The sequence below is a fragment of the Anomaloglossus baeobatrachus genome, chromosome 4 (genome assembly GCF_048569485.1).
Source record: "Anomaloglossus baeobatrachus isolate aAnoBae1 chromosome 4, aAnoBae1.hap1, whole genome shotgun sequence".
In the NCBI taxonomy this organism is placed as follows: Eukaryota; Metazoa; Chordata; class Amphibia; order Anura; family Aromobatidae; genus Anomaloglossus; species Anomaloglossus baeobatrachus.
The window spans coordinates 325,513,757-325,540,035 of record NC_134356.1 but is presented as its reverse complement, the minus strand read 5'-3'; the positions used below and the strand labels follow the sequence as shown (position 1 = coordinate 325,540,035).

The window sequence follows — 26,279 nt, the reverse complement described above, 5'->3', positions numbered from 1 at the left end:
AGCAGAGTGCTATCAGCAGGCAGAGCAGTTAGTGGCAGAGCAGAGCAGAGTGCTATCAGCAGGCAGAGCAGTTAGTGGCAGAGCAGAGTGCTATCAGCAGGCAGAGCAGTTAGTGGCAGAGCAGAGTGCTATCAGCAGGCAGAGCAGTGAGTGGCAGAGCAGAGTGCTATCAGCAGGCAAAGCAGTGAGTGGCAGAGCAGAGTGCTATCAGCAGGCAAAGCAGTGAGTGGCAGAGCAGAGCAGAGTGCTATCAGCAGGCAGAGCAGTTAGTGGCAGAGCAGAGCAGAGTGCTATCAGCAGGCAGAGCAGTTAGTGGCAGAGCAGAGTGCTATCAGCAGGCAGAGCAGTTAGTGGCAGAGCAGAGCAGAGTGCTATCAGCAGGCAGAGCAGTTAGTGGCAGAGCAGAGTGCTATCAGCAGGCAGAGCAGTTAGTGGCAGAGCAGAGTGCTATCAGCAGGCAGAGCAGTGAGTGGCAGAGCAGAGTGCTATCAGCAGGCAGAGCAGTGAGTGGCAGAGCAGAGTGCTATCAGCAGGCAAAGCAGTGAGTGGCAGAGCAGAGTGCTATCAGCAGGCAAAGCAGTGAGTGGCAGAGCAGAGCAGAGTGCTATCAGCAGGCAGAGCAGTTAGTGGCAGAGCAGAGCAGAGTGCTATCAGCAGGCAGAGCAGTTAGTGGCAGAGCAGAGTGCTATCAGCAGGCAGAGCAGTTAGTGGCAGAGCAGAGCAGAGTGCTATCAGCAGGCAGAGCAGTTAGTGGCAGAGCAGAGTGCTATCAGCAGGCAGAGCAGTTAGTGGCAGAGCAGAGCAGAGTGCTATCAGCAGGCAGAGCAGTTAGTGGCAGAGCAGAGTGCTATCAGCAGGCAGAGCAGTTAGCCGCAGAGCACCGTGTCAGTGAAGTTCTCAGTGACGGAATGGCGGGCTGCCGGCATCTCGCTCCACACGGGACCGGACCGCACGGAGCAGACACTCGTTGCGCCTTAGTTTACCTCACTTCAGAAACTTTCTTCCTTCCTTCCCTCACTCTTCTCTCTCGTTTTCAATCCTTCTTTTCATCATTTCCGGAGCCTGAGAATCATCCCCTTGTGGCTGCAGGACTCGGCCGCCCTCCCTCACACAGACAGAGGAGGAGGCTCGGTGCCGCCTCCTGTCCTCGCGCTCCAGAGGTGCTCTCACTGCTGCGGCTGAGGTGCGAGGACAAGTCATGAGAGCAGCAGTGTAGGGTGACTAGCAGCCCCACACCCATCCTGTCAGTCCAGCTGGGGCCCGAGGGAGACCATTAGTCACCGCTCACCACAGTGCAGGTTCCTCTTTCACACGTCCATAGTCTCCTCATACACAGAAGCTCATAGTAGCCACCAGCACTGAATACTGGAGATAGAGGCTTCATCTCTCAGGAGTTCTGTAACTGCCCGCCGAAGTTTGGGTGTGCCCTCCTGTGAGTGCCTGATAGTGCTGCGCTATGGCCAGGGGTCCGCCATTGGCAGTGTCCCCTCACCTCTGCTATTCAGGGGTCCACCATTGGCAGTGTCCCCTCACCTCTGCTATTCAGGGGTCCGCCATTGGCAGTGTCCCCTCACCTCTGCTATTCAGGGGTCCGCCATTGGCAGTGTCACCTCACCTCTGCTATTCAGGGCACAGCAGTCTTGGGCTATGCCCTCCTGTGAGTGCCTGATAGTGCTGCGCTATGGCCCGGGGTCCGCCATTGGCAGTGTCCCTTCACCTCTTCTATTCAGGGCACAGCAGTGTTGGGCTATGCCCTCCTGTGAGTGCCTGATAGTGCTGCGCTATGGCCAGGGGTCCGCCATTGGCAGTGTCCCTTCACCTCTTCTATTCAGGGCACAGCAGTGTTAGGCTATGCCCTCCTGTGAGTGCCTGATAGTGCTGCGCTATGGCCAGGGGTCCACCATTGGCAGTGTCCCCTCACCTCTGCTATTCAGGGGTCCGCCATTGGCAGTGTCCCCTCACCTCTGCTATTCAGAGCACAGCAGTCTTGGGCTATGCCCTCCTGTGAGTATCTGATAGTGCTGGCTGCGCTATGACCAGGGGTCCGCCATTGGCAGTGTCCCCTCACCTCTGCTATTCAGGGCACAGCAGTCTTGGGCTATGCCCTCCTGTGAGTATCTGATAGTGCTGGCTGCTCTATGGCCAGGGGTCCGCCATTGGCAGTGTCCCCTCACCTCTGCTATTCAGGGCACAGCAGTCTTGGGCTATGCCTTCCTGTGAGTGCCTGATAATGCTGCGCTATGGCCAGGGGTTCGCCATTGGCAATGTCCTCTCACCTCTGCTATTCAGGGCAATGCAATGTTGGTGTGTGCCCTCTTGTGAGTGCCTGATAGTGCTGCGCTATGGCCAGGGGTCTGCCATTGGCAGTATCCCCTCACCTCTGCTATTCAGGGCACAGAAGTCTTGGGCTATGCCCTCCTGTAAGTGCCTGATAGTGCTGCGCTATGGCCAGGGGTCTGCCATTGGCAGTGTCCCCTCACCTCTGCTATTCAGGGGTCCGCCATTGGCAGTGTCCTCTCACCTCTGCTATTCACGGCACAGCAGTCTTGGGCTATGCCCTCCTGTGAGTATCTGATAGTGCTGTGCTATGGCCAGGGGTCCGCCATTGGCAGTGTCCCCTCACCTCTGCTATTCAGAGCACAGCAGTCTTGGGCTATGCCCTCCTGTGAGTATCTGATAGTGCTGGCTGCGCTATGGCCAGGGGTCCGCCATTGGCAGTGTCCCCTCACCTCTGCTATTCAGGGCACAGCAGTCTTGGGCTATGCCCTCCTGTGAGTGCCTGATAGTGCTGCGCTATGGCCAGGAGTCCGCCATTGGCAGTGTCCCCTCACCTCTGCTATTCAGGGCACAGCAGTCTTGGGCTATGCCCTCCTGTGAGTGCCTGATAATGGTGCGCTATGGCCAGGGATCCGCCATTGGCAGTGTCCCCTGACCTCTGCTATTCAGGGCAATGTAATGTTGGTGTGTGCCCTCCTGTGAGTGCCTGATAGTGCTGCGCTATGGCCAGGGGTCTGCCATTGGCAGTATCCCCTCACCTCTGCTATTCAGGGCACAGAAGTCTTGGGCTATGCCCTCCTGTGAGTGCCTGATAGTGCTGCGCTATGGCCAGGGGTCCGCCATTTTACAGTGTCCCCTCACCTCTGCTATTCAGGGGTCCGCCATTGGCAGTGTCTTCTCACCTCTGCTATTCACGGCACAGCAGTCTTGGGCTATGCCCTCCTGTGAGTATCTGATAGTGCTGTGCTATGGCCAGGGGTCCGCCATTGGCAGTGTCCCCTCACCTCTGCTATTCAGAGCACAGCAGTCTTGGGCTATGCCCTCCTGTGAGTATCTGATACTGCTGCGCTATGGCCAGGGATCCACCATTGGCAGTGACCCCTCACATCTACTATTCAGGGCACAGCAGTGTAGGGGTGTACCCTCCTGTGAGTGCCTGATAGTGCTGCGCTATGCCCAAGGGTCTGCCATTTGCAGTGTCCTCTCACCTCTGGTATTCAGGGCACAGCAGTGTTGGGTTGTGGGTATATCAGGGTTAAAACCCCTTTCAATCCTGTGAACACTGTTTTATCACTGACCTATAATGAGTATGCGAAACCATGCTAAAGGGAACCTTTTACGTCCCCTATGCCTTCCAACCCAGCAGCATTCAGGGCTGTATGCCCAAATTCCCTCCCTAACCATTCCTGTATAAAAACAAAAAACTGATAAACCTTGCTGTCCCTATGCTAATTAGGCCTGTGATTAATCATTATTTCCACAGACTAGTCTGTCCTCTTTCTGTGTTATCACACCCCTATGGGCGTGATAACATGATTTCCACAAGCCCAAAAACATGAAATCGGAGGGCATCACCAAAAGTGGGATCTCCGAAAGCACAAAAAGTGAATAAACAAACAAGGAAGAGAAAAGTGTGCTAAAAAGTCGGGATCACCACTAAATAATAATAAATGTCCTTTATTTGCAAAACAGCCAAAAACACTAACAAAAAGGACATATACCTAGTACATATAGTCATATGAAAAAGTTTGGGCACCCCTATTAATGTTAACCTTTTTTCATTATAAAAATTAGGGTTTTTACAACAGCTATTTCAGTTTCATATATCTAATAACTGATGGACTGAGTAATATTTCTGGATTGAAATGAGGTTTATTGTACTAACAGAAAATGTGCAATCCGCATTTAAACAAAATTTGACCGGTGCAAAAGTATGGGCACCCTTATCAATTTCTTGATTTGAACACTCCTAACTACTTTTTACTGACTTACTAAAGCACTAAATTGGTTTTGTAACCTCATTGAGCTTTCAACGTCATAGGCAGGTGTATACAATCATGAGAAAAGGTATTTAAGGTGGCCACTTGCAAGTTGTTCTCCTATTTGAATCTCCTATGAAGAGTGGCATCATGGGCTCCTCAAAACAACTCTCAAGTGATCTGAAAACAAAGATTCAACATAGTTGTTCAGGGGAAGGATACAAAAAGTTGTCTCAGAGATTTAAACTGTCAGTTTCCACTGTGAGGAACATAGTAAGGAAATGGAAGAACACAGGTACAGTTCTTGTTAAGCCCAGAAGTGGCAGGCAAAGAAAAATATCAGAAAGGCAGAGAAGAAGAATGGTGAGAACAGTCAAGGACAATCCACAGACCACCTCCAAAGACCTGCAGCATCATCTTGCTGCAGATGGTGTCAATGTGCATCGGTCAACAATACAGCGCGCTTTGCACAAGGAGAAGCTGTATGGGAGAGTGATGCGAAAGAAGCCATTTCTGCAAGCACGCCACAAACAGAGTCGCCTGAGGTATGCAAAAGCACATTTGGACAAGCCAGTTACATTTTGGAAGAAGGTCCTCTAGACTGATGAAACAAAGATTGAGTTGTTTGGTCATACAAAAAGGCGTTATGCATGGAGGCAAAAAACCACGGCATTCCAAGAAAAGCACTTGCTACCCACAGTAAAATTTGGTGGAGGTTCCATCATGCTTTGGGGCTGTGTGGCCAATGCCGGCACCGGGAAGCTTGTTAAAGTTGAGGGTCGCATAGATTAAACTCAGTATCAGCAGATTCTTGACAATAATGTGCAAGAATCAGTGACGAAGTTGAAGTTATGCCGGGCATGGATATTTCAGCAAGACAATGATCCAAAACTCCGCTCCAAATCTACTCAGGCATTCATGCAGAGGAACAATTACAATGTTCTGGAATGGCCATCCCAGTCCCCAGACCTGAATATCATTGAAAATCTGTGGGATGATTTGAAGCGTGTTATCCATGCTCAGCGACCATCAAACTTAACTGAACTGGAATTGTTTTGTAAACAGGAATGGTCAAATATACCTTCATCCAGGATCCAGGAACTCATTAAAAGCTACAGGAAGCCACTAGAGGCTGTTATTTTTGCAGAAGAAGGATCTACAAAATATTAATGTCCCTTTTATGTTGAGGTGCCCATAATTTTGCATCGGTCAAAGTTTGTTTAAATGCGGATTGCACATTTTCTGTTAGTACAATAAACCTCATTTCAATCCAGAAATATTACTGAGTCCATCAGTTATTAGATATATGAAACTGAAATAGCTGTTGCAAAAACCCAAATTGTTATAAAGAAAAAAGGTTAACATTAATAGGGGTGCCCAAACCTTTTCATATGACTGTAATAAAGCACTAATGATATTAGAAGCTTCTGATATCATTAGTACTTTATTATGTACTATGTATGGGTACATGTATTTTGTGATGGTGTCCTTAAATGTTTTAATCACTTGGCTGTTTTGCAAATAAAGGATTTTTGATTATTCAGTGGTGTTCCCGACTTTTTAGCACACTTTTCTCTTCCTTATTTGACGATTTCCACAAGCCAGCATCAGTGCAACACCTAGAAATCCCAGACATCCGTGCTGCTCGTTTCCGGCAGCGTTAGTGCGCCTGAGAAGCCAGGTGTACACTTTCCAGGCTTCATTAGGCATGATTGGATGTTCAGAAGACTGCTCATGTACACGTCTTCTGGTCATGCGCAGTATGCCTAATGAAGTTGGGAAGCGTCCACCCTTTTTAAGAGGTGCTCTAATGCAGCCAAAATGAGCCGCATGAATGCGCAAGAGTTCCAGAAGCTTACATTGACATCAGCTCTTGGACTCATGTTGTCAGGCGCACTGGGGTGTGATGACACGGAAAGAGGGCCAACTAGTCTGGGTAAACAATGCCCCTTCGACTAGTCAAGGCCCTAATTAGCATAAGGATGGCCAGGTTTATAAGTCATTATTTAAACATTCATATTAGTGAACTAGAAGGTGGCCTGATTCTAACGCATCGGGTATTCTAGAATTTATTGTGTAGTTAATGTATGTTTTTTGTTATTTATATCGATGTTGTTGTGTGTAGTTGCCAGTGTTTGTGTAGGTCACTGTAAATGTTCTGGGTGTTGTCTGGGTGGGGGTGTGTGTGAGAGCGGTGTTTTATATGTGTTGCGTTGTGTGTGTTGCGTTGTTTGTGGAGCGCTCTGTGTGTGGTGCTGTGTGTGTTGTGCGGTTTGTGTGGGTGTGGAGTATGTGTGTTTTGTGCGGTGTGTGTTGCGCGGTATGTGCGTATATTTGTGTATGCCGCGGTGTTTGTGTGTTGGATGTTGTGTGTGTGCGGCGTTGTCTGTGTAGGGCGGTGTTTATGGTTCCCAGTGTGTGTGTCGTGTGTTGTGTGGTGCGCGTGTGGCGCTGTGTGTGTGTTTTGGGGGGAGGTGTGCACCCCCATCATGCTCCATCCCCCATGCTGCGCACCCCTCATCGTGCTCCATTCCCCATGCTGCGCACCCCCCATCGTGCTCCATCCCCCATACTGCGCACCCTCCATCGTGCTCCATCCCCCATGCTGCGCACCCTCCATCATGCTCCATCCCCCATGCTGTGCACCCCCCATCGTGCTCCATCCCCCATCGTGCTCCATCCCCCATGCTGCGCACCCCCCATCGTGCGCCATCCCCCATGCTGCGCACTCCCATCTTGCTCCGTCCCCCATGCTGCGCACTCCCCATCGTGCTCCATACCCCATGCTGCGCACCCCCCATCGTGCTCCATCCCCTATGCTGCGCACCCCACATCGTGCTCCATTCCCCATGCTGCGCACTCCCCATCGTGCTCCATCCCCCATGCTGCGCACTCCCCATCGTGCTCCATCCCCCATGCTGCGCACTCCCCATCTTGCTCCATCCCCCATGCTACGCACCACCCATCGTGCTCCATCCCCCATGCTGCGCACCCCCCATCGTGCTCCATCCCCCATGCTGGGCACTCCCCATCGTGCTCTACAGTCACACATCAGACAATATACACGCACACATCTGATCGCATACACTCACACCCCACTTCTCCCTGTGCCCTCCGGTGGGCGGTCCCAGCAGCTGTGCTGCACGCCGTGCTCCTCTGCCGACACTCACAGATCCGATCGCATACACTCACACATCAGAACACAAGCACACACCCGATCGCATACACGCACACACCCGATCGCATACACGCACACACACACTGACGATATCGCACATACACGCTCACACACTCACAACATCCGGAGATACCACATGCTTCCGGCCATGTGATCCTCCGGCAGGTCCTGGAAGGTCACTGCATGCACAGTATCGCCGCCGAGAAGTAAGCGATATCACTGGATGTTGTTGTGTGTGGATGCAATCTGATGTGTGTGTGAGAGTGAGTGTGATCTGATGTGTGATCTGTTCTTATGTGTGTGTGTGTGTGTGTGTGTGTGTGTATGTGTGTGTGTTCCGCCGCTGCAGGACCTTGATGCGCTCACCTGCTCCCGGTCGGCGTCTGGTGAGTATGACTGCAGGGTCTTCTTTCTTCTGTCTTCTCTCTTCTGGGGGTGCCCACTGCCTATAATGAAGTGTCTTGCAGTGTCTTTAACTCTTTCACCGCTGCATGACACTTCATTATTGACAGCAGCGTATGCCGGCTCCCTGCACATGTGTACCGGGCGCCGGTGTACGCTGGAGCGGGGCTGAGCGGGCCTGAGCGGGCGAGGCGTCAGCGTATGCCGGCTCCCTGCACATGTGTACCGGGAGCCGGTGTACGCTGGAGCGGGCGATGCGTGCGGAGGTCCGGGGCGAGCGGCTAATCCATGTGGGGGACGGGGCCAGGCCGAGGCGAGCGGCCAATCCGTGGGGGGGGCGGAGCCAGGCCAAGCCCAGAGCGGCTAATCCATGCGGGGGGCGGGGCCAGGCCAAGGTGAGCGGCCAATCCGTGGGGGGGGGGCAGGCCGAGCCCAGCGGCCAATCCGACAGTTGTCACTTTTATGATACTTGCGGTGACACTGTCACGTGATACAATTTTGGAGCAAGACAGACAGACAGAATAAGGCAATTATATATATAGATAGCGTTATACAGGGCTGGTTAGGGAGGGTATTCGGGAATTCAGCATTGAATGCTGTTGGGTTGGAGGACATAGGGGACCTGACAGGTTATCTTTAATTGTAAATCACTGTTGTTCAGAAGGTAAATATGAAAAAAAAATCGGCTTTGCAACGAATGGCAGGGATTAAACATTGGTAGCTAGGAAGTCAATAAAATGCCCCAAATAATCAGAAATGTAGGTAAAATACATTACTTATGGTCGCTGACGATGCATTGACGGGCACTTAAAAAGTCTCTTGCATGACATAAATTTGCACATGCAAAGATAATACCTGGCACATTCTACTGTATTAGTGTTTCTATTATACTTTCCTCTTGTTGTTTCACTCCTTGTTTTGGCTTACAAATACTGAGGTAAAAAACTCAATAAATACTCAATGTGTTCTCGTGGCCTTAAAGGGGTATTCCCATCATCAAGACCCTATCCTATTATGTAGTAGGTGTATTAATGAAATTACCAAATACCTCCAATTAGAAATGTAGTGTAGTTCTTTTAATTCACTATGTCGCTTACCTCGGACCTGAGGAATCCATGGATACAACCACAAGCAACTAACAAACTGACTATATGCGTGGTCATAACTATGGATACCTAAGGTCCTGCGTTACCCTGAACATGAGGTAAGCAAAATAGTGAATCAAAAGAACAATACTACATTTCTAATTGGATGTATTTGCTAATATTATTATTTCACCTACTACATCGTGTGCAGAATTATTAGGCAAGTTGTATTTTAGAGGATTTTTTTTTTTTTATTGACCAACAACTAACTATGTTCTCAATCAACCCAAAAGACTCATAAATATCAAAGCTTAATATTTTTGGAAGTTAGAGTGGGGTTTTTTTTTTAGATTTGACCATCTTAGGAGGATATCTGTTTGTGCAGGTAACTATTACTGTGCAGAATTATTAGGCAACTTAATAAAAACCAAATATATTCCCATCTCACTTGTTTATTTTCACCAGGAAACCCAATATAACTGCACAAAATTTAGGCTAGGGACCCACTTTGCGTTTTTACCTGCATTTTAGGTGCGTTTTAGGTCCAATTTGGAAAGCACCTTTCTCCAGCACCCATGACGGCAGCACGAGAGAGGGGATCCGCCCTTCAAGGACAGGAAACCTCCAGAATAAAAAGGGTTGGCACCTCTCCCCGCATCAGTTGGTTTCCTGTCCTTGAACAGGGAGCCTCCAGGGATCTACTGGATCCAAGAAGGTCCGGATGGGCCGAAGATTCAAGTCCGGCGCCCGGCCGGCCGACTCTGGCAGCGGCACGGGTCCTGCTGCGGTCGGCCGAGGTGCTGTGGAGCTGCCGCAGCGGTCCCATGGGGGTCAGGATTGCGTGCATCGTGCCCGATTCTAGGAGCGCCAGGAGCCTGCGGGGACCAGGTAAGATCCGGTCGGCCGCAGGGCTCTCCCGACGCAGCATACCCACGGGGTTCCTGTCTGCGCGCGGACTCCTTCCCTCCCTGCTCCCGTCCCCCCCCCTCTCCTTACCACGTCGTACCAGCACCAGGGGCTGGGATAAGGGTGGCTGCTGCTGCGCTCCCTGTGGGGCGTCCTCATGGCGGCAGATGCTATGGCGCTTCCGGGTGACTGAGCGCCATGTTGTGTGTGGCGGCGGGGATGTCCGGGCGGTGCGTATGCGCAGCGCGCCCTTTCCTATTGGGCGCACGGATGGGTCGTCATCTACCGGAAATAGGGGGCGGAGTTGCCAAGGTTTTTTTTGAAAATCAGAGCGGCAATCTTCTCTATGGTGCCTGTGCTCGGTTACCATGGCTGACAAGCAGTCAGCTGCGTCTCCTTCGCCTCCCTCCTCCCCAAAGCCTCCCTCTGATCATGATACTGCCTCCCTGAAGCAGCAGCAGAGAGGTGGCAAGGATAACAGTGTCACTGGCTCGGGGGTCAAGCGTGGGATGACTGACGACCGGTCCTCCAAGCGGAAGGACCCTGACTCTCCTGACAGAAAAAGGCCCTCTAAAGGAGGGAAGTCAGATGATGTCCCTGCTGACCCGGTATAGCCTCTTGCATCTGTGGGTGAGTGCTACCTCATGAGTTCCGCTTCTAACCGGCGATCGTCTTGTCTGTGTTTTTTATAGGATCACAGTAAACCTAAGAAGTGTTTATCTAAATCCAGACATAAGGAATGTGCCTTGTACTGTAAAGAACTTTCTGGTTCCTGGACTAAGAGGCTGTGCAAAGGCTGCATTCAGCAGACTTTGTCGGCGGAATAGCCAGGATTTGCCTCCGATCTCCGGTCCATCATACGGGAAGAGGTCAGGGACTCCCTCCGATCCCTGTCTGGGGCGCAGAGTGCTGGGGGTTCTAGGCCCCCTTCGCCTACCCTCGAGGACTCTGATAGGTCTGATGGGGAGTGTGATTCCTCTGGCTCTACTTCCCGCTCCTCTTCAGATAGCGACTCAGGGGGTCGCCAGTGCTTCCCAATAAAAAATATGAAGAAGTTGGTTAAGGCGGTGCGGACCACTATGGGCATCCCGGATGAGAAACCTGAAAAATCTATCCAGGATAGGATGTTCGGGGGCATGGAGCAGAAAAAACGACGCTCCTTCCCGGTGGTGGATAAAGTACAGGCCTTGATTGCCCGGGAATGGAAAAGACCTGATAAGAAGCATTCCCTTCTAGGCGCCTTTAAGAGAAAATATCCGTTTGAGGAGGCCTCTTGCTCCACATGGGATAAGGCGCCAAAATTGGATGTGGCTGTCGCTAAGGCGTCCAAAAAGTTTGCCTTGCCATTTGAGGACATGGGCTCCTTGAAAGACCCGTTGGATAAGAAAGCTGATCACTTCCTGAAGAATACGTGGAAGCTTCTGCTGGAGGACTGAGACCCGCCATTGCAGCTACATGTACGGCTAGATCCCTAACTGTATGGATTGATGAACTGGAAGACCAGTTTAGATCACGGGCACCTAAGGAGGAGATTGCTTCCTCCCTCTCCAAATTGCGGGGGGCGGCGGCCTTCCTTGCGGACGCCTCGGCGGACTCCACTAAGTTGGCTGCAAAGTCAGTGTCCCTCTCCAATGCGGCTAGAAGAGCTCTCTGGCTGAAATGCTGGCCGGGGGATCTGCAAACTAAGGCGGGCTTTTCACACTACGACATCGCAGCCCGATGCTGCGATGCCGAGTGCGATAGTGCCCGCCCCCGTCGCAGCAGCGATATGTGGTGATAGCTGGCGTAGCGAAAGTTATCGCTACGCCAGCTTCACACACACACTCACCTGCCGTGCGACGTCCCTGTGGCCGGCGACCCGCCTCCTTGTTAAGGGGGCGGGTCGTGCGGCGTCACTGCGACGTCACACGGCAGGCAGCCAATCAGAGCGGAGGGGCGGAGATGAGCAGGATGTAAACATCCTGCCCACCTCCTTCCTTCCGCATATCCTACGAAAGCCGCAGTGAGGCCGGTAGGAGACGTTCCTCGCTCCTGCGACTTCACACACAGCGATGTGTGATGCCGCAGGAGCGAGGAACAACATCGGACCATCGCGTCAGCGTAATCATGGATTACGCCGACGCTGCACCGATGATACGATTACGACGCTTTTGCGCTCGTTAATCGTATCATCCAGCCTTTACACACTGCGATGTCGCATGCGATGCCGGAAGTGCGTCATTTTCAATTTGACCCCACCGACATCGCACCTGCGATGTCGCAGTGTGCAAAGTGCCCCTAAGTCTAAACTTTGCAATATCCCTTGTCAAAATGAATATCTGTTCGGGCCGGTCCTGGATGACATCCTGGAAAAAGCTAGCGACAAGAAAGGCGGCTTTCCCTTTCCGTCATTTCCTTCTTCACGGCGGTCCTTTCGGAGGAAGCCATTTCGCCGCCCCACCCGGCCACGGGATCGGAATACCTGGTCCGATAGAAAGAATCCGGGAAAGGGGTTCATGTTCAAGGGCCCCTCAAAAGATCAGAATAAGTCGTCGGAGGGAGGCTCTCTCAGTTCCTTCCGGCTTGGGAAAGGATTTCATCCAGTGCATGGATCCTGGGCCTCATATGCTCAGGCCTCCGGCTCCCCTTCCATCACCATCCTCCTCCCCGATTCCTGGTTACCCCTCTGCGTCATTCTCCGGCGGAACAGCTGGCTTTGGAAGCAGAGGTCCGTCTCCTCCTCTTCAAGGGGGTTCTAATGGAAGTTCCCGCACGGGAACAAGGAGAAGGATTCTACTCCACCCTCTTTCTGGTGGGGAAGCCTGACGGTTCCTATCGCACAATCATCAACCTGAAAGCCCTCAACCGGTTCCTTCAAATAGACAGCTTCAAGATGGAGTCCGTGCGGTCCATCGTGAAATATCTGTATCCCCATTGTCACATGGCTGTCATAGACTTGGGCGATGCATATTATCATGTCCCAATCCACTCTCTCTTCCAATGCTTCCTCAGAATAGCCCTCCACATGGACTGTCGGGTTTGCCACTTTCAATACAAAGCCCTCCCCTTCGGTCTGGCTATCGCCCCGAGAATTTTTACGAAGATAATTGCAGAAATGTCGGCATATCTGCGTCAGAGAGAGGTCCTTCTGATTCCTTATCTGGACGACTTCTTGATTGTGGGCGCCTGAGCTCGCCATTGTGCGGCCCTTCTATGGCAGGTGCAAGCTTCCCTGCGGGAGTTGGACTGGTTGATCAACGAGGAGAAGTCCAGATTAATCCCATCCAAGGTTCAGCTGTTTCTGGGACTCACTTGGGACTCCAACACTCAACTATGTCGGTTGCCTCCTTCCAAAGTGGAAGCCCTCCAGACCCAGATAGACCGGACTCTGCGGCACCAGCGCATGTCTCTCCGGGGTGCGATGTCCCTCCTGGGCTCCCTGACTGCGGCCATCCCGGCCGTCCGATGGGCTCAGGCACACACCAGGGTCCTGCAGTGGAATATCTTGCAGCATCAGACCACTCACGGAGACCATCTGGACCGACTCATCATTCTCGACCATCGCACATTGCAGTCCCTCTATTGGTGGCTAGATCCGGTCCACTTGGGCAGAGGGGTGCCTTGGATGGGGCCGGAGCCCGTGGTGGTAACCACCGACGCCAGTCTCTACGGTTGGGGTGCACACTTGGACACTCAGTTCATTCAGGGACGATGGTCTGGAGGAGAAGCTCAAAGTTCCTCGAATACAAGGGAATTGCTGGCAGTGGAAAAGGCGTTAGGTCGTTTCCTGCCGTTATTGCGGGGTCGCCATGTGAAAGTTCTGTTGGACAACCAAGCGACAGTAGCGTATTTCAACCACCAGGGGGGTACTCGCTCCAGGCACCTCATGTCCATCACAAGCAGGATCATGTCTCAGGCAGAAGCTCATCTAGGCTCCCTGTCGGCAGTGCACATCCGAGGGAAGGAGAACATTTTGGCGGACTTTCTCAGTCGCACCCAGTTTCACCAAGGCGAATGGTCTCTAAATCAGTCCGTTTTCGACAGGATAACGGAGATGTGGGGGGTTCCCGAGATAGACCTCTTTGCAACCCGAACCAACAGGAAAGTTCCCCGATTCTGTTCCCTGGATCCGAGGGATCATCCCCACTCGGTGGACGCCCTATTACTCAGATGGGACTTCCGCCTCGCATATGCCTTCCCTCCGATCATCCTCCTCCTTGCAGTGCTCAGGAAGATACGGGAGGATCAAGCAGCCGTGATTCTCATAGCACCCTTTTGGCCAAAGAGACCTTGGTTTTATTGGCTGACGCATCTGTCCATCACCAATCCGTGGGTTCTCCCGGACCTACCGGATCTCCTATCCCAGGGTCCAGCCTTCCACCCGCAGAACACCAGGTTACACCTGACGGCGTGGCGCTTGAGCGGTCACTGTTAGGCAACAAGGGGTTTTCTCCGGGTCTGATCTCCACCTTGATGCAGTGTCGAAAGCCTGTCACTACTCGTATTTATGGGCGCATTTGGACCAAATTCCTGGCCTCTACGGGTGCGGATCCTACTAAGCCACCCTCTGTCCCGGTTGTCCTAGAATTCCTCCGGAGGGGTTGGGAACTGGGTCTGTCGGTTAGTACCCTAAAGGTGCAAATTTCCGCACTGAGCGCCTTGTATAACCATGCCCTGGCCGGAGATCCCTGGGTGTCTAGGTTCGTTAGGTCCTGTGCTAGGTCTAGGCCTCGGGGCAACATGCCACTGCCGTCCTGGGACCTTAACTTGGTCCTTTCAGCTTTAACACGGCCCCCGTTTGAGCCCTTAGATTCTATCTCACTCAAGCATCTGTCCCTCAAAACGATTCTCCTGGTCGCACTCACTTCCGCCCGTAGGGTTAGTGACCTTCAGGCCTAATCCATTTCTCCTCCGTATACCCAGTTTTTTGATGACCGAGTGGTTTTAAGAACTGACCCTGCCTATTTGCCAAAGGTGCATTCCCACTTCCACAGATCACAAGAAATTGTGCTCCCCTCTTTTTATGCCAACCCTTCTACTCCGGAGGAGATGGGATGGCACTGCCTGGATGTTAGGCGTTGTCTTCAACGGTATCTGTTGGTCACCTCAGAAGGGAGGAGGGATAAGTCTCTGTTTGTAGTCTTCCAGGGTTGCAGGAAGGGGCTTAAAGCTTCTAAATCCACCTTGGCCAGGTGGATCAGGGATGCCATCTCTGCTGCTTACACGGCCGGGGGTGAAGCCGTACCTCCTGGTCTGAAGGCGCACTCCACGCGAGCGATGGCATCTTCCTGGGCGGAGAGGTCGGAGGTCTCTATCGAGCAAATATGTAAGGCGGCAACCTGGTCTTCTCCGTCCACCTTTTTTAATCACTATCACCTTGATTTGTCGTTCACCGACATCACCTTTGGGAGACGGGTTCTGCAAACTGTTGTCCCTCCCTAGGTCTTCCTCTCTGTAATTCTCTCGTGGTGCCGTCATGGGTGCTGGAAAAATACGTAATTGCTTACCGGTAATGTGTTTTTTCTGAACCCATGACGGCACCCTTTCATTCCCTCCCTGCACTTAGGGGTTGCTAGTTTGCTTCCTTTTTCGCTCCTCTTCACTGGGCGGTTATGGTGGCGGGATATGTTTTAACGATGTTCCTTGTTTCGGAGGTCCTGTCATGCTCGGTAATCAACTGATGCGGGGAGAGGTGCCGCCCCTTTTTATTCTGGAGGTTTCCTATCCTTGAAGGGCGGATCCCCTCTCTCGTGGTGCCGTCATGGGTTCAGAAAAAACACATTACCGGTAAGTAATTACGTATTTTCATGCCAAAAGCCATGCGTTTTGATTTACTAGCAAAGTCTATGGAAAAAGTGGATTTTCCGACCCCACTTTGCGTTTCTAAACGCTGCGTTTAATTTGCATAATTTGTGGCAAAAACCATGCGGTCAAAGAAGCATCATGTCAGTTGTTTTTGCCATTTTAGGTGCGTTTTGCTAACATTGGAGTCAATGAGAAATGGCAAAAACCAAGATTCCTTCAAATTTCAGCGTTTTGCCTGCTTTTTCAGTGCAGAAAACATGCGTTTTGGACTTCAAAAACGCATGTTTTTTGGACATCAAAATAATGAATTCATATGTCCCTTTACACACACACATAGTCCGACAATTTAAATTATGGAAATTAATACTTTTTTGCTTTTTTTACATAAAATATCATATTACCGCCATAATTTAATGAATAAAATTTAATTTAATGATTTATTCTATAAATATAGATTGATTATTTTCTTCCCATTTTTTCAAAGAATTTGACTATTTAAACTTTATTAAGCTGTGTCTTTCTGTTCAAAACGCAACTATCAGAACGCAGGTGAAAACGCAGGTAAAAAGCGCTGAAAACGCATCAAATACGTGACAAAAACGCATGCGTTTTCAGCGCTACATTTCTCAAAAAGGCAACTTTGGTCAAATCAATTAAGCCCAAAACGTGTGTTCTAAACTGCAAGTAGGTGAGCGCAAAGTGGGTCCCTAGCCTTAGAAATATACATTTCTGACATGCAAAAACAAAACCCCAAAAATTAGTGATCAATATACCCACCTTTCTTTATGATGACACTCAACAGCCTACCATCCATAGATTCTGTCAGTTGCTTGATCTGTTTACAATCAACATTGCGTGCAGCAGCCACCACAGCCTCCCAGACACTGTTCCGAGAGGTGTACTGTTTTCCCTTCCTGTAGATCTCACATTTTATGAGGGACCACAGGTTCTCTGAGGGGTTCAGATCAGGTGAACAAGGGATCCATGTCATTATTTTTTCATCTTTTAGACCTTTACTGGCCAGCCACGCTGTGGAGTAGTTGGATGCATGTGATGGAGCATTGTCCTGCATCAAAATCATGTTTTTCTTGAACGATACCGACTTCTTCCTGTACCACTGCTTGAAGAAGTTTTCTTCCAGAAACTGGCAGTAGGTCTGGGAGTTGAGCTTCACGCCATCCTCAACCCAAAAAGGTCCCACAAGTTCATCTTTGATGATACCAGCCCATACCTGTACCCCACCTCCACCTTGCTGTTGTCTGAGTTGGAGTGGAGCTCTCTGCCCTTTACTGATACAGCCTCTGGCCCATCCATCTGGCCCATCAAGAGTCACTCTCATTTCATCAGTCCAAAAAACCTTTGAAAAATCAGTCTTAAGATATTTCTTGACCCAGTCTTGACGTTTTATCTCATGTTTCTTGTTCAAAGGTGGTCATTTTTCAGCCTTCCTTACCTTGGTCATGTCCCTGAGTATGGCACACCTTGTGCTTTTTGATACTCCAGTAATGTTGCAGCTCTGAAATATGGCCAAACTGGTGGCAAATGGCATCTTGGCAGCTTCACGCTTTATTTTCCTCAATTCATGGGCAATTATTTTGCGCCTTTTTTGCCCAACATGCTTCTTGTAACCCTGTTGGCTATTTGCCATGAAACGCTTGATGGTTCGGTGATTATGTCGCAGGCGGAGGGGACGCGCTCGCCACGCTCGGGTCCGGGGCTTCTGCTGCTGCTCAGTGGCTCAAGCGGTGGACCGGACCCAGGAACTCGAGCAGCGCTCCTCGTCCACGAGTGAAAAGGGGGTGGTTTGTTTAGGGAGATAGTTCGTGACGCCACCCATGGGTCGTGGTGATTATGGGCACCACCGCTGCTGGTGACGGGGATCCCGGAAGCGATGGTAGGGAGCAACAAGGATGTTGTCCCCTCCGTGGGTAGAGGTTGGTGGTCCCGGGGCCTGGTGGTGTAACGGGGAGTCTGGATGGCTGGGGTGCAGGGGCAGCGTGGCCCGGTGCCGGATGGCACTAGTGTACTCACTCAGGCAGTCAATGACAGAGTCTCTGGTAAACCAAACAGCTGGATGGACGGGTTCCGCAGCCGGCTGCAGTGTTTGTGCTCTCCCCGGACAGTGTGATGGTGGCTGTCTTTCCCTGTACCTGTTAGAATGTTCTGACTCCTGTGGTTGCCCACCGGTAGTCCGCTCCCCGGTGTATAGGTACCGAAGGAGCCCGTTTTGCCCGCAGGTGCTGGCCCTTGGATCTCTAGCCTATGGCGGTGGCTGTATATCCTCACGGTGTGGACTGTTGCCTTCTGTTGGGTCTTGGTTGTGGGGAAACCCCTGGGGTTCTGGTCACACTCGGATTTGACCGTTGTTGGCGGCTCCAAGCCTGGTGGGGGTCCGATGGCCCTGCCTTTGTGCTTAGCTTCACTCCACTCCCCGGTTCGGTACCGGCGGGCCAACGCCCAACCCCAGTCCTACGGTTTTGCAGAGATCCACTAACTCCTGCAGATGGCCACCACCGTCTGCCAACCTTGCTGTCAGTGCTTGGGCTCCGACCCAGACACTTGCAGTTTCTGTCCTCCTTACTTTCACCTCCAAACTGAAACTAACTGCTTTTCCCGCCTCCAGGCCTGTGAACTCCTCGGTGGGTGGGACCAACCACCTGGCTCTGCCCCACCTGGTGTGGACATCAGACCCTGGAGGGAGGCCACAAGGGTTTTTGTTTGACTGTTGTGGCTGTCTAGGGAAGGGGTGTGTAAGGTGTAATGTCTGTGACTACCTGGCTAGTCCAGGGCGTCACAATTACACTTCAAAAATTTGGCAATTTCAAGACTGCTGTATCCCTCTGCAAGACATCACACAATTTTGGACTTTTCAGAGCCCGTCAAATCTCTCTTCTGACCCTTTTTGCCAAAGGAAAGGAAGTTGCCTAATAATTAACCACGCCTTTTATAGGGTGTTGATGTCATTACACCATACTCCTCCTCATTACAGAGATGCACATCACCTGATTTACTTAATTGGTAGTTGGCTCTCAAGTATATACAGTTTGGAGTAGGACAACATGTATAAAAAGTATCATGTAATCAAAATACTCATTTGCCTAATAATTCTCCACATGGTGTATATAGTGGGATAGGATCTTAGTGATGGGAATAACTCCTTTAATGTTTCACTGTGAAGCACAGACTTGGGACATGTGAATGTAATATTACGCTATAGACTGACTACAGTGAACTGCTGTATGTACAGTAGTTTTGATTTGACTAAGAATGCAATAACTGTAAATAAAGCACAAGGCAGACACATGTATGTTATACTCCATTTTAACTGAGCCACATGGCCTTATTGTACAGCCATGTAGGCTCAACCATTTGTCGTAAATTATAAGATATGCTTCTCCTGAATAAATGTTTCTAGTGGAGAATGCATCTCCTTAAGGTACGTACTGTGAGGCAGTGAAGGGTGTCATATTTGAAGGTCGCTATGTTTCCCCCAGAATTTGCTTGGAGACCTTGTGAGACCTTCTGGAGTGTGTTGTAGTCACAGTCACCGCTGTGAGTGCAACACAAAATAAGAGTGTGAACTTGGTCAAGATAATTGACGAAGTATTTTGTTTCATTAAACCGGTTAGGGCTTTTATTTTTGAAGAGTTCTGTAGGTTTGGCAGTGGGATGGAACTCTCCCTCCAGCCTTGGTTTTGCAATAGGCTTATGTCTGGGGAAATATATTTAATCCTGCTGAGCACAGCAGGGTGTATCTGACTTGGGATCCAGGCTATTGGAGCAGCATGTCCTATGGGAGCTGCCTGTGTGGAGTAATTGCAAGCAAGCACTTAGAAACTGGGATATTATAAGAGGAACCCTGCACTCGGGATTCCTAGAGTGGTGCAGGAGGCAATCTGGACATTTATTGGACTGCATTTACTTGAACCAGCGTTCTGGGCTTCCAGGTCTGTAACACTTGTGTAGTATCAATAAAAAGACTGTTGGTGTGAACAAGAACCTGGGTCACTGCCTCACTTGACTGGCTCTAAGAAGCTGCTGCCTTACAGTGCCCACGATTAGGGTTCACAGCGTTTTTGATGCAGCGTGTTTTTGCTGCGTCCAAAACACTGCTTTGTACAGTACAAGCAAAGTGGATGGGATTTCTAGAAATCCCATGCCCACTGTGCTTGTTTTTCCCGCAGCGAACTCTGACCTACGGTGCAGCTGCCCGAGCCACAGTATGTCAATTCTTTGCAGCGGAGACGCAAGCGTCCTCCGCAGTGAGAGCACAGCGAAAGACAGTAGGTTCTGATCGTGGGTACGTACCCTTACAAACTGAGCTGATCACCCCTGCCAATCAGCTGACTGAAAGGACAGTGTTACTCCAAAAGCAGTGTCCTGTCCCCTTCATTGTTAGCCAGACTGAATACCTTAAATATAGTAGTTACTGAGTCTACTACAGTAGGTATTTCATTTATGTGAATTAGACACAGCTGCAGTACCAGGCACAACCAATACTAGGCAAACCACATCTCCCCTCTTATTGGTTACAAGGTACAGTGCCACATCTTTTGGCAAGATTTTGCTGCTTCCTGTGATGTCACATCAACAGGGACAGGAGCTTATGGTCGCCTTGCTGACGACGACATAGCCGACGTCATGTTGCTGCCCTGCTGCTTAGTGGGCAGGTTGAGTGTATCAGAGTCTCCACCCCCTTCCCCCACACCCACCCACACATTCTGTAGTGCAGTGGTCTCGAAGACGCGGCATGTGGCCCCAAATACTTTTTGTGGCGCGCAGTATGATCGCTGCCTGTGACGGGGGCCTGCACAATCAGCGCTTTATTTCAGATAACAGATTTCCGGGCGCTGCGTAGATGTGTGCTCTCTATACAGCTTCTCCAGTGATCAGCCGCCAGCCAATCAGAGGCCAGCAGCGGATCATTGGATTAGCTGTATAGAGAGCTTGTCCCTGCGCAGTGCCCAGAAATCAGTCTTCTGATATAAAGCTGTCAGTGGCAGCCCCCTGCACCGGCAGCATTCATCAAGGGGACTGTGGGTCGCAGGAAACAGGACACTGAGGGAACAGAGGACAGGTGAGAAGAATTTGTCTTTTTTTTTTTTCTGTATGTGAAGAATGGCACAATAGGGGTCAATTCTACAAAATGGAGCATTGCTACAAGAAGAGTACTAGGAAAGGTGACATTACTACAGGATGAGCAGAAGGATGTGTACAATACTACAGGATGGGCACATTATTACAGGATGGGTACAAGGATGGGGCATATTACTATAGGATGGAGACAAGGATGGGCACATTACTACATTATGTGCCCATATTGTCCCCTGTAGTAATGTGCTCATATTGTCCTCTGTAGTAATGTGCCCATATTGTGCCCTATAGTAATGTGCCCATCGTTTAGTAATGTCCTCATTCCTGTCCCCTTCTTGTCCCCTATTATGCTGTTAATGACATACACAAAAATTATTCTCACCTGACCTCCGTTCCCACGATGTCCTCTTACCTGCTTTTTGCGGACCACAGGCACATAGACCCCATCGTTGCTCGTGGCTACTGCTGTTGTCATCTGCGCTTTACTTCAGTTGAATGGTTTGCGCCGCCGCAAATCATTCAAGTGAAGTAAAGTGCTGACGACAACAGCAGCGGCCCCTGCATCGGCCGCGATCACCGTTGAGCCTATGTGCCTGCGGTCCGCAGATAAACATTGCGCTTTGCTTCTCACTGTGTGTAGACTGTGTCTGTGCACAGTGATGAAGTAGAGTTGACATTGCGCTTTGCTTCTCACTATGTATAGACACTGTGCACAGTGATGAAGCAGAGTTGACATTGCGTTTTGCTTCTCACTATGTATAGACACTGTCAACTCTGCTTCATCAGTGTGCACAGAAAGTGTCTATACATAGTGAGAAGCAAATCGCAACTGCTTCATCACTGTGCACAGACATAGTCTATACATAGTAAGAAGCACAGAGAGCCTTGTCAGGACAGAGCGATGAAACAGATGCTGACAGTGAGTGAATGATTGTACTTGCATCTCGCATTGCATCACCCCACTCTCCCGACAGCAGTGCCTCAGCTGCATGGAAATAAACGCAGCTGACCCGCTGCCATCAGGAGATTATGCGTCGTGATGCGATGGCATCATACTCACATGACATCATACTCACGTGACCAGTCTGTAGCCAATGAGGTAATACAACATTCACACGTGACTGGTCACATGGTTATGAAGTCACGGCAGGTCCTTTTAGCCAGTGGTGCTTACTGGGGTAAACAGCAGAACACGCGGAAGCGGAAGAGCTGGGAGACAGAGTCTGCAGGGGGACCTGTAAGTATGATCATAATGTTTTTTTAATAACGTGCTTTTTTTTATCAGCCCCTGAACCCGAACTGTAACATGAACTGTAACACGAATGTCCCAGAAAGCTCGTGTCCAGGGTCGTGTGCATGAACACCATGTGTTCGGTACGGACCCCGAACTATACAGTTCGGGTTCACTCATCCCTAGCTATAACTGGTAGATTTTATCAAAATGACAGCAAAGAGCTCAGTAAATGACACATCGATGGAATCAGGGTCTCTGTCTCTACATTATACTGCTCTCAGATGAGGTAGGAAGAAACCTGGTGACAGATTCCCTTTACAGTGCTGGCCAAAAGTATTGGCACCCCTACAATTCTGTCAGATAATACTCAGTTTCTTCTTGAAAATGATTGCAATCACAAATTCTTTGGTATTATTATTTTCATTTATTTTGCTTGCAATGAAAAAACACAAAAGAGAATGAAACAAAAATCAAATCATTGATCATTTCACAGAAAACTCCAAAAATGGGCCAGACAAAAGTATTGGCACCCTTAGCCTAATACTTGGTTGCACAACCATTAGCCAAAATAACTGAGAACAACCGCTTCCGGTAACCATCAATGAGTTTCTTACAATGCTCTGCTGGAATTTTAGACCATTCTTCTTTGGCAAACTGCTCCAGGTCCCTGAGATTTGAAGGTAGCCTTCTCCAAGCTGCCATTTTGAGATCTCTCCACAGGTATTCTATGGGATTCAGGTCTGGACTCATTGCTGGCCGCTTTAGTAGTCTCCAGTGCTTTCTATCAAACCATGTTCTAGTGCTTTTTGAAGTGTGTTTTGGGTCATTGTCCTGCTGGAAGACCCATGACCTCTGAGGAAGACCCAGCTTTCTTACACTGGGCCCTACATTATGCTGGAAAATTTGTTGGTAGTCTTCAGACTTCATAATGCCATGCACACGGTCAAGCAGTCCAGTGCCAGAGGCAGCAAAGCAACCCCAAAACATCAGGGAACCTCCGCCATGTTTGACTGTAGGGTCCGTGTTCTTTTCTTTGAATGCCTCTTTTTTTTTTTCCTGTAAACTCTATGTTGATGGATTTTCCCAAAAAGCTCTACTTTTGTCTCATCTGACCAGAGAACATTCTTCCAAAACGTTTTAGGCTTTCTCAGGTAAGTTTTGGCAAACTCCAGCCAGGCTTTTTTATGTCTCGGAGTAAGAAGTGGGGTCTTCCTGGGTATCCTACCATACAGTCCCTTTTCATTCAGACGCTGACGGATAGTACGGGTTGACACTGTTGTACCCTCGGACTGCAGGGCAGCTTGAACTTGTTTGGATGTTAGTCGAGGTTCTTTATCCACCATCCGCACAATCTTGCGTTGAAATCTCTCGTCAATTTTTCTTTTCCTTCCACATCTAGGGAGGTTAGCCACAGTGCCATGGGCTTTAAACTTCTTGATGACACTGCGCACCGTAGACACAGGAACTTTCAGGTCTTTGGAGATGGACTTGTAGCCTTGAGATTGCTCATGCTTCCTCACAATTTGGATTTTCAAGTCCTCAGACAGTTCTTTGGTCTTCTTTCTTTTCTCCATGCTCAATGTGGTACACACAAGGACACAGGACAGAGGTTTCAGTCAACTTTAATCCATGTCAACTGGCTGCAACTGTGATTTAGTTATTGCCAACACCTGTTAGGTGCCACAGGTAAGTTACAGGTGCTGTTAATTACACAAATTAGAGAAGCATCGCATGATTTTTCAAACAGTGCCAATACTTTTGTCCACCCCCTTTTTTATGTTTGGTGTGGAATTATATCCAATTTGGCTTTATGACAATTTTTTTTTTTCATTGAAGACAAATTAAATGAAGATAATAATACCAAAGAATTTGTGATTGCAATCATTTTCAAGAAGAAGCTGAGTATTATCTGACAGAATTGCAGGGGTGCCAATACTTTTGGCCAGCACTGTAAATAAAATCCTGAGTGACCAAATGCCTCTTGAAGTCACCTAATTAGTAAATTGAGTACACCTGTGTGTCATTTATTCTCGGTTAACTACAGCTGGTCTGAGAAAGCCTCAGCGGTTTGTTTGAGAACATTAGGGATCAAACAGTATCACGGAAATTAAGGTATTCACCAGAAAGTATAGGAATAAGTTTGTGGACAATAGTAAAGGCAATATGAAAAGGTGTTTATATATATATATATATATATATATATATATATATATATATATATTGTGAGGTAACGTGGTCGGCTGCGCAGCAGAAGACACGGGATCCAGGCGCCAATGGTCACAGCACACAGTTTATTGCACAAAACCAAATCCAAAACAGCACACAACACGTATTCCGGAATATCCTCCTCCAGAACCAACAAGCCAGATTCCAGAAATGGCTCACATGTGCTTCTTTGGTAGAAGCTTAGGGAGTTGTGTTCACTCCCTCACACTAGGGCCCCACACCCCGGTTCCTGTTTCCTTTTAACCCTCCTTTCAGCCTGCAGGGAAAACAGCAATAAACCCTGGAGTGGAGTTGCTTTCTATATATGGAGGGAGCACAACCGGGGCGAGACGTACCGGCCGTCATAGACAACCCTGGTCACAGTCTCATATACCCCCCCCCTCAGTTCAAGCGTGTGGGGTTGAACTACCGCCATCAAACACGGGCCGCGGGACAAGGCATCAGCGTTGCCCTGCAACCTTCCGGCCCGGTGTTCAACCGTAAACCAGAAGTTCTGTAGAGAAAGGAACCACCGGGTAACCCGGGCATTCCGTTCCTTGGCGGACCTCATCCAGACCAGCGGAGAGTGATCAGTCACCAAGCGAAACTGCCGTCCCAGCAGGTAATGGCGTAGAGACTCCAAGGCCCACTTGATCGCCAGGCACTCCTTCTCCACTACGCTATAATTCCGCTCGGGAGGGGTGAGCTTCCTACTTAAGAAGGTGACGGGGTGTTCCTCCCCTTGAACCACCTGAGACAGCACTGCGCCCAGGCCGACCTCAGAGGCGTCAGTCTGTACTACGAACTCCTTCCGGAAATCAGGGTTGACAAGAACGGGCTGTCCGCACAGGACCCCCTTCAGGGCCCGGAAGGAGTCCTCGGCCTGCGGAGTCCAGCGCACCATGACGGACTTCCTGCCTTTGAGAAGGTCCGTCAAGGGGGCTGATAGTCCCGCAAAATTTTTAACAAACCTCCTGTAGTACCCCACGATACCCAGGAAGGCCCTAACCTGCTTCGTGGTCAGGGGTCTAGGCCACTTCTGTATCGCCTCAACTTTGTTAATTTGGGGCTTAATCACTCCTTGGCCTATTACGTAGCCCAAGTAGCGGGCCTCCGTGAGCCCCAACGCACATTTCTTGGGATTGGCTGTCAATCCGGCTGTTCGGAGCGCGTTCACCACCGCTTGTACCTGTTCCAAGTTGATAAATGGGAGGGCAAGGCTGCACTGCTAAATATAATAACAAAATAACACAACAATGAGGGTGCAAAGCCTACAAAGAAATATGCAAAGGAGAGAAAGAGTAGGCATAAAGCACTCAACTCATCAAATAGATTAAAAAAATATAACATGAATATTTATTAGATACATGAAAGTGCAAAAACACCATTAAAACCACTTAAAAAACACACAGACACCTGTCCCATGGACCCAACAATAAAGTACTAATGCAAAGGGCAAATACATGCATGCATAATCATACAAAAAGTAGGAGGCAAATATAGGTAGTACGGCCTAAGATAACCTAAATAAGTTTCCTGAGAGGGGCAAATGCCCTAGGAAATACAAAAGACCATGATAAGCCACCACACAAGAGGTCCAGAGGGAAGAACTTACAAGAATAGAGGCAAAAATTAAGCCATAGTAAGGTGCCAGACAGATAAGCACCGACCCTACGCGTGTCGCCCTAATACAAGGGCTTCATCAGGGGAAGGTAATGGACAAAGACAGAAAAGCACACATATAAATACAAGAAAATAATGAGAGAATCAAATACCGGTGTTTGCGCTCAAATCAGGCTGTGCGTTCAGCTGACACACCGAACGTCCGGAAGTGGCCGACAACCGGAAGTACATCAGCGTGCAAAGGGAAAAGTCTTCCCCTATTGCGCCGGGAATTCACAACTGCGCATGCGCAATGAAACACTATGCAAGGAAACAATATAATAGTGCGCAGGCGCCCGTACAGCTAACAGCGCAGAAGTCAGAATGAGTATGCGCTAGCGCTTATATTTAAAGCGACCCCATAACCTTTAGGAGCGATCAGCATTAATCAATAGGAAAGGATATATTGATATGTATATTACTGAGGCAAAACGACAACTCCTGAACCCGCACTTTTATTCCAGGCTTCCTTC

The 26,279-nt window shown here is 49.6% G+C and overlaps 1 protein-coding gene across 5 annotated transcripts in view; it reads right to left on the bottom strand.

Moving 5' to 3' along the window:
* The window catches only part of MDFIC (MyoD family inhibitor domain containing), a 217,121-nt gene that overhangs the window by 177,128 nt on the left and 13,714 nt on the right, over nt 1-26,279 (bottom strand). For 2 of the 5 annotated variants that reach the window (XR_012753038.1, XM_075345030.1), the window contains exon 1: nt 984-1,200. The exons of 1 other annotated variant lie outside the window; for it this stretch is intronic. The gene's annotated coding sequence lies outside the window, so the exon portion shown is untranslated. Of the gene's footprint in view, nt 1-983; nt 1,204-26,279 lie in introns of those variants that run through there. 2 more of the 5 variants (XM_075345027.1, XM_075345028.1) reach the window with 1 other exon arrangement.